The sequence below is a fragment of the Zea mays genome, chromosome 2 (assembly GCF_902167145.1).
Source record: "Zea mays cultivar B73 chromosome 2, Zm-B73-REFERENCE-NAM-5.0, whole genome shotgun sequence".
Classification (NCBI taxonomy): Eukaryota; Viridiplantae; Streptophyta; class Magnoliopsida; order Poales; family Poaceae; genus Zea; species Zea mays.
In genome coordinates this window covers 116,838,000-116,846,988 of record NC_050097.1, presented here as the reverse complement: position 1 = coordinate 116,846,988, position 8,989 = coordinate 116,838,000, and the positions used below count along the sequence as shown (strand labels likewise).

General features: G+C 48.8%; 3 pseudogenes; 2 read left to right on the top strand and 1 right to left on the bottom strand.

Moving 5' to 3' along the window:
* Nucleotides 1-2,039: 2,039 nt before the first annotated feature.
* LOC103648876 (chlorophyllide a oxygenase, chloroplastic-like) lies at nucleotides 2,040-5,017 on the bottom strand (annotated as a pseudogene).
* Nucleotides 5,018-5,580: 563 nt separating this feature from the next.
* Nucleotides 5,581-6,536, top strand: LOC103648875 (putative pentatricopeptide repeat-containing protein At3g16710, mitochondrial; annotated as a pseudogene).
* Nucleotides 6,537-7,216: 680 nt separating this feature from the next.
* LOC103648874 (proteasome subunit alpha type-4-2-like) overlaps nucleotides 7,217-8,989 on the top strand; it is a 71,286-nt pseudogene continuing 69,513 nt past the window's right edge.

Sequence of the window (8,989 nt, the reverse complement as noted above, 5' to 3'; positions counted from 1 at the left end):
CCGCAGTCCAACGGAGTTGTGGAACGCGCCAATGGAAAAATCTTCACAGCTGTCAAAAAGATGCTCCTCGACGAAAAAAGGGCAGGTGGGCCGATTTGCTACCCGAGGCGGTCTGGGCACTAAACACGACTGAGTGCAGGGCGACCGGGTTCACTCCTTTCCGCCTTCTATACGGATCGGAGGCCATGACCCCACAAGAAATAAAACATGGGTCCCCGCGAACAGTTCCGTCAGCCGTCCCCGATGTGGACGAGCCCACTTCAAAGGATCTCATCGATGGAGACCGAGTCTTCACCCTACAGGCTCTAAATAAATACCAAGCCCAGACAAAAGCATGGCGCGACCACGCAGTCATCCCGAGGGAATTCAGCGAAGGGGACCTCGTACTCGTCCGAACAGCTCGGACAGAGTCCAGGGGTAAGCTGGAGCCCAGGTGGGAGGGCCCCTTCATAGTCAAGACGAAAGCTTCCCCCAGCGCTTACAGTCTCGCAACGCCAAACGACGAAGACCTGGAGCACTCCTGGAACATCGACAACCTCCGCAAATTTTTTGTTTGACTCATCAGGGCTGATTCGCCCTTGTAATTCGCAAAAACAATTTTATTCTGGCCCGCACTCTTTTCCTCCCGAGGGGTGAGGTTTTTAAAGAGGCGGAGCCATGTAATATACAAGTGAAAAATCCCCCGCAAAAACATGCGTCGAAAAAAGACCGCGACAACGGTCTTCGACATTCGACCAATACAAAGTCACCGCGAGGCTCAGCGCTAGCCACCCTCGGTTGTGACAACTCCGTGCAGAAGTCGCCTGAGGGTGTAGCCGGACCAGCACAACAAGTGCGAAAAACCAAAGTCTACCGCGAAGACTTACCATGCAGAAGTCGCCTAAGGGTGCAGCCGGACTAGCACAACAAGTGCGAAAAACCGAAGTCTACCGCGAAGACTTACCATGCAGAAGTCGCCTAAGGGTGCAGCCGGACTAGCACAATAAGTGCAAAAAATCGAAGCCTACCGCGAAAAATCATGTAATCCTTCATAAATCCGCAGTAGACCAGATGAGCAATAATCTATTATGTGTCATCAAATACAATAACATTTTTGTAGTCTATGCAAGAACAACATAAGTGCTATGTCTTTGTCCTCCAAGCATGGTTCTTAGTGGCATCAATAAAGCTATGGATCTCGGTTATATATGATGGATCTTGTCTTGATAAGTTATACATCATAAATTACCTCTCCATCGTTACTTGTAAAAAAGTTAGAAGAATGGAATTAACCCTATTAAGTAACCTTAGCCAACAACATAGTGGTGAACAAACAAAAATTCTAAATTAACAAACCTATCTTTCTCTCTCCATACAAACACACCATTCATGAAAGATAAATACATAGTGGATAACTAGGTGTGTGCCCGTGCGTTGCAACGGAAACATATAACTGTGGACGCCCATGGCAAGTACTGGTCGCACGTGGTGCAGTGCAGGAGCTGCAACGCAGCACTCAAGGCCATGAAGGCGCTCGAGGCTGCCCTGCAGGTGGCCTCGGTCGCCGTCGTCAGGCTCCTTGTCGTCGCCAAGGAAACGGTCCTCACATCGACTGTTCAGAGGGCCGTGGTCGTGTCAGCGACCGTGCTGTGCTTCGCTGCCTCCCGCTGGCTTGCCAACTTCATCCAGAACTTCTACTTCCAAGACTACATCCACGCCTACAAGTGACACGCTCAGGAATACATCTGTTTTTAAGGTTTTTGTTGCTAGGAGATTGTTGTATTTACTGTGAATGCATGTTATTAGGAGAATTGGGTGGGTAGAAAGCAGTATCTATGCTGCATTAACTTGTATATAATAATGCATATAATCGATGATGAAACGGAATACACGCGGCTTCAGTTGTGTTCACTGGAACTGCAAATTAGCTGAGTTGGTTAGATGATCTGAGTAATACTTCGCCGATACTCCCCCAAATACCCACCCTCCTTGCCGGGCAGCGCCACTGGGGGCATGGCAGCCCCGCAGCCAATGGTACGTTGTACGGCGTGGTAGACGGGCTACTCTCCCAAGAGCGCAGCAGCCTGCTGCCCCACCTAAATCGATAAATAAGTTATCAATGGTATTATATGTTCCCGTTGCAACACTCCCAGATCCCCAAGGAAGAAAAAGATCCGGTCAAATATGCGTCGATGCTCATCCCCAGCTTACATAAGTTATCAATGGTATTATATGTTTCCGTTGCAACGCACGGGCACATACCTCAAGGAGATTCATGGAGAGGAATTCCGCTTGCTATTCAAATAGCAAGGAGATTCCTCGCCCATGGATTTGAATAGCAAGGGGATTCCTCCCCTATTCGATATCATTTTGTAGTAGTAGGGATAACATTTGAGGTTTCACATTTAGAAAACATATACTTAATTCTTATGAGATATGCACACTTCATTCTTATGAGATATGAACAATCGACGTTTCTTCTTAAGCAACGTATATTTATTTCATTCTTATGTGTTTATATCCCTCTACATATACCTTTCCTATTTCGAACTCTACCATATAAACAGTATATTTTACAGCACAGAACAATATTTTACATGACGGTCTTTTGGAAACGGTCTTAGAGACCTAGATGGTGTTGTCATAAATTTAGAGACAGCCGGTATATTTTACTCCTCTTCATTAATCGAAGATGTGGGTCTTTTTAGTGAGGGTTGATACAACGGAAACAAATTCCTTTACAAGATGCAAAAATAAATGACATAATAAAACAAATGGATCGTTGCTCTCCAAACTGAGTACCAAAATAAAGGTTAAATACCAGATATCACCATTTTCCTGAATGCCACGTATCAAGTTCATATGCTATAACACAAGGACATCCCATTGTTGGTGCAGCCTGGATCTATCTATCTATGTATCCGCCCATGTTTGTAATGATGCCTGCTGGGGTTAGACGAGCATGAGCTGTAGTATGAAGCGAGCTAGATGAGAGTCTTCTTGACAGTGAACAGTGAGTGGCACTGCAGTAGTAGTAAGATCGGTTTGCATCAGCTATAGCATCCCACGTGCAGTTCCTTCTTGGAAGCCCAAGAACAGGAAGGAAAAAGAGAGAGAGAGGCAGGGAGAGAGTACACAGATGAACTGCAAGAACAGGCCTGCCCGAGTACCACCAGCACCAGGCACCACCCAATCAAACCAACACTGTTGCACTGCAGCTACTGGGCGTTTATGGATCGGATCCGGCCAAAGCTCACCGGTGAAAATGGAATCCAGAGGGAACCGTGAATACTGGTCGTCAATCATCATCCCCTAGCACGAACAGTATTCATGAGGGCAGCTGGATCTATCTATCTATGCAGTGTTTGTTGCTGCTGAAGTTCGACCACCAAGTGTTCAGATTTACCCAACTGAGCCGATGCCTATGTCTACTAATAATAACATTGGTGGCAATACAGTTCCTAGCATGGTGGCTCTAGGAGTACAGGCAGAAGTGTCATAGGGCAATGAAAATTGTGATCCAGGAGTACAGGCAGAAGTGTCCAAAAGACACATGATAGTATTAGAAAAGAACCTGGTAGTCAGCAGCCTCCTACCCTGATGGTGATGGATCCAAATCGGTGTTCTCAGAAGTTGCAGGAGCTCAGTAGCAAGAAAGCCAATGTGAAAAAGAAACAAAAGATGCAGAATGGTAAGAAAAGCAACACAAAAGGTGTTTGCAACATATAAAATGAGGTCAATAAAATTGAGATGAAGCAAAGCAGCAGTTCAGTTGATTATACATGCTTTGATAGAGTAACATTTGCTGAATCTTTACACAAAAAGGGCGAAGAAAAGAAGAAAGTGAAAAGGAAAAAAAGAAAGAAAGAAAATATCAACCTCAGATTACAATTGCATCTCATGATGCCAACGGTAGTTTACATTCAAACACCAGAGAAGAGAGAGAGAGAGACGATGATGTTGCCCATCAACCTTCGCCTTCCAGATAGACGCAGCAGCATCAGGGAGCAGAGCACAGAGACACACACCTAGGTAACTAATTCTGGCCATCGTCTCGCGAATAAATTTGACGAGGAAGAAATTAAGAGGCCCACCGGCCAGCTGTGATCCACTCTCAGCTTGGTTACTGAATGGCAACCGTTCAAAGCCCCTCTCAACAGTGTCTCTCCACAACCGGTACCGTACCCCGAGCTTGTCATATGATACCGGCCAGTTCCAGACGTTGGCGCCATTGATCATCCGTTCTTGCTGACCAAGAACAAGCCGGAGGTCCTCGTTCAAGACCTGCACAAGACCACCATGAAAAGATATTAGATTTGTCAAGAACATTTTCTGAACCAATTCCAGTCGCATTCTACACTAATTCCTATAAATTACTTTATCACATTGACTGGCGTGCCTTCTCTGCGAAATGTGACCACAGCAGGTGCATGAGCGGCACGTGCTTGAGCCACAGAGCGAAGTCTAGCGACATCCGGTACAGCAACCTAGTTTTGTTCCTAGAGGAGGGCAAGCAGACGTGGAGCTGGTGGAGATTCGTGGAGCATTGCTGGGTGCTCTTCCCTTCTAGCTTCCCAGGCAAGCAGACCATGCATGGCGGTCGGAACTCCATGTCGATCAGGTAAGGATCCCAGTACCCTTGGAGCCTAGATGCAAAGATACATACCTTGGAACACTCCAGCCCTTAGCAAAGGTGGATGTGTGTGTAAAAGGAGCATGAGCAAGGTCCAAGAGGTTATCCAGGAGTAGTCCATGTTCAACTGGCAGTTCCATCACTATCTGTTGGATGATCAGAAGAACACACCGTTACAAAAAAATACAATACAATACACTTGTGCCACTGCATCATAGCAGGATTTCCTTTTACCTCTGCATGAACTGTAAATCCTGAAGGAGGCAGAAGAGAAGGGATTGTAGCCTTTGGTGGGTCATCCCTAGGCCAAATCCAGACCATTCCTTCCTGCTCAAAGCATGGCAATGACTGGATGCGCACGTTGAGCATCTTTGTTGATGGCATTTTTCACATTTTCCATCAGTAGAGTACTCCCAACCTGAAGAACATACCATTATAAACCATACACAAAACCTATTTGCAGCCTAATCAGTAGGCATCAAAGAGCCCCAAAATCAGAAACAAATACAGTAAAACCCCCATAGAAGTTATCTACACACGTAGCTGCAAATATCACCAACTGAACTGGATGGCACTCTACTCAGTCTGCAGATGTGGCAAGCATACGTGAACCCGAACACCAACAAATGGCATCGAAGAAGTTAATCCGCCCAGTTGGAGCCCGGCACCACGGGTGAGTAGTCGCCGGATCCCGTGCTGGTGCTGAGCACGACCACGACCCAGTCGCCCTCGCTCGCGATCTCGACGCCGGAGAACTGGCTGTCGTTGAGGAACCGATTGTACTGCGACTTGGTGTAGTTGGCGAGGACGACGGCGGGGATGAGGCCCGCAACGCACGCCGGCATCACTGGCCGTCCTCGGTCACCGACGCGTTGAGGTGGCAGCGGTCCAGGTACCTGGGGTACGCACCGCGAGCGAGGAGGAAGGAGGCCCGCGCCCGGATCTAAGCACGGGACGGGGTCGCCCAAATGGAAGTGACCGAGCGACGAGCTTGTCACCTGTGGTGAGTAGGCGGAGCGGGTGGAACAGGAGGGGCGCGACGGAGGAAGACATCGCGTCGTCCCCGAACCCTCTCGCGCGCTGCCCCCATCCTCGCGCCTCCCCGCCCTGCCGTCCTCCTCCAACCATGTCAGCGCTCTCCCTCGACCCGCGGCGTCTTCCTCCGCCTTCGCGTGCTACTGCAAAGCACCGGTGCGGGACCACGACGCTGAGCTCCTCCGTGCTCTATGGTCCAACGGCAACGACACCCTCCACGGGGACACAGCACCGCCGCAAGTCCTCGACTCGCGCTCTGACGGACCGGGCGGCGGCGACGGCATCAAGAGGTCGCGTTTCTGCGCCCGTGATTGCGCGAAGCGGATCATGGAGCTGCCCGTGGAGGAGCGGGTGACGGTGCTCGACCTCCAGCAGCCCGATAGGGCGCGCCCGACGAGGCCAAGCTCGCGCTCGACGAGATGGTGGCGCACGAGTTCCGCCCCAGCGTTGCCACATTCTCAGCCGTTGTGGGTGCCTCTGCAAGCGCGGACGCGTCACCAAGGCCATGGAGGTGTTGGACGCCATGTGCGGCCTCGGGTGCGAGCCTACCATCCGCACGTACAACAGCCTCGTCGGCGGGCTCTGCTACGTCGGCCGGCTGGAGGAGGCGCTCGAACTCCTCAAGAAGCTCAAGGACTTGCCCCTGACGCCTGACATCTACATCTTCACCATCGTGCTCGACGGGTTCTGTAAGGTCGGCCGGACGGAGGCCACAATCATTTTCCACGATGCGATCGGGATGGGCCTCTCGTCAACGACATGCACCTACAACGCGCTCCTGAACGGCCACTGCAAGGATGGAAACCCGCTCAAAGCGTTCGCGCTGCTCATGGAGATGTGCGGCAACAACGACGGCGCGGCGGAAGGGAGGATGGCGACCCGGCGGTAGTGGATGGGATCTTCTCTGGGTGGGAGGTAGGGGAGGTTTTGGGGCAGTGGCGCGGCGAGATTTCCGAGGGGCATGGCGAGATTTCCGAGGCCGGGGATGACTCGTGGGGCGGGGATGGTGGAGGCCGGGGCATGGAGCACGGTGGTGGGGATGGAAGGGACGCGGGAGGAGTATGGAAGGGGCGGGGGAGGCGGCGTAACGCACGACCTTCCATCGACATCGATGCGAGATTTGGCGCGGACGCACGGCAGAACCGTGCACCACGCAGTGGTGTGGACGCCTACGATAGCTTCTTAAGGAATAGTAGAGATTAAAACAAATCTCTACTCCTTTAAAGAAAATGACTTTAGTGCATCGTGTGTCAGGTGACTTTCGTGCGTGCATCGGGTGTAAACTGCCGCATGTTGCCTTTTGCTTCATCCATGTGCACCTTCTGCCTCTCGCGCCGTAGAACTTAGCAACGAATGCCTGCTAGCCTCGTTCCGCCCACCATGACCACAATGTCAGTTCAGATGGGCTAAAATTAGTGAGTTTGTCCCCTTCCTTCTCTCATAAGTACATCTAGCAGTGTTAACCTCTCCTAGGTCATCTCCCTCCCAAGTCCTCACAAACGCAAACCCCAATATCATCGTCACCGCCCCCAATCTAGCAAACGCAAACCCCATATCGTCGCTGCTACCATGTCGTGCCGCTATGACAGCCACACAACGATCTTCTTGTCGGAGGCGTGTCTCTACCAGGTGGAGTACATCATGGAGGTGATCGACAACACTAGGTCAGCACTCGAGATCCTGGTAGCCAATGACGTGGAACTCGTCGGTGAGGAGAAGGTGACCTCCAAGCTCCTCTAGACCTCATGCTCTATTGAGAAGATGTACAAGATTAACTCCCACCTATTGTGCACCGTGGCTAGGATCATGCCAATGCCAACATCCTCCTCAACACATTGCTTGCCTCTACACCTAGTGCTACTTGCTATCCTATCAAGAACCCTTCCTTGTTGAGCAGCTTGTCTAGTCCCTCTACGACACCAAGCACGATACACCTAGTTCAGAGGTATCCACCCTTTTGGGGTTTCATTCCTATTCATCGGGTGGAACAAGCACCAGACCCATCTAGCAACTACAGCGGGTGGAAGGCCACTCATGTTGGGGCCAACAACTAGGTCGTGCAGTCCATGCTCAAGCAAGACTACAAGAACCACTACCTCGATGTTAGGTACGATACGAGTGGCATAGCATGGGTGGGGACAACATGGAGATCGACAACAACGGTAAGACAACGGCTATCAGTATAATAAAGGTTGATGATACAGAGAGACGAAAATTCACTACTCACGGCTTATAATGGTACGAGAAAATGGTTGGTCGCGTCGCTCTCATATTGCTTCGCATAATTTTTGGTCTATTGTGCAGTTGTTTTATTTGCTTCCCATTTTCTTTGGAATATGAACAGTTGATTCTCTTGTGGACTCTAACTGAGAGAGTTAAAGAAAAGATGAAGCTTCACCTTCTAGAGATAGGTGATCACTCTTTCAGTTCTTATGAGCTAGGATGGTGCCTTTCTCAACTAAAGGCTACTGGTTTAAGTGTATAATGTCTCTACTAAATATGTTATTCTACAGTGTAGAGAAATGTTGGAAAGAGATTGGAGATAACTCAATGTACTCAATATGTTAGCTTGATCAGTGGAAATTGATTATACTTAAATCTAGGCATTGTAGTGCTTATGTGTATTTATTTGTTTGCTATCCTTATGTGATGTAGCTCCAAAACTCAAAATCAACTCTTGAGTAATGTTGTTCACTTGTTCTCAAATGCTACGAATCAAGAACAAGGCAACACAATTGTTAATTATAAAAGACCTAGTGTTACATCTGAAAGGGTGTAATACTCATTAGACGAAGGTCAAGAAGGACATACATTCGTCAGATCAATATACAAATAGAAATGTAAAAGAATAAAAATAATTGTTGCATTTCATCGATTCACATTCTACAAAACATATGAAAGTATTAACAATGTTAATATTACATTGATACCTTCGGCTTGCTAGAAGGTGAAGTCAAGAGAGAGCGATTAGAATTCCACGTGAACAGTACGATGTTACTGTTCATCTATTTATAGGCACGGGACACAGCCTAGGCGAAATTACATCCATACCCTTGAACATTTGTTTACAAGCAATGAAAACTAATATGGTCTATTTAGTCTTTTTCTTCCTTGCTTGTTCTGAGTCGAAGCTATTGAGCTTCGGCATTCTGTAGCATTACTTGTACGCAAGGTCTTCGTCTTGAGAGGCTGAACCAAGGTTGATGATAGCTTCGATGGGCTTTTGTACCACTTTGTCGATGTTGTTTTTCTCTTGAGGACCTTCGGTGTAGAAGATCCCCAACAGTAGCCCTTTCGCGGTGCTAGATCATTTTTTTTGTAACGAGCTCAATCCGCAAAAAA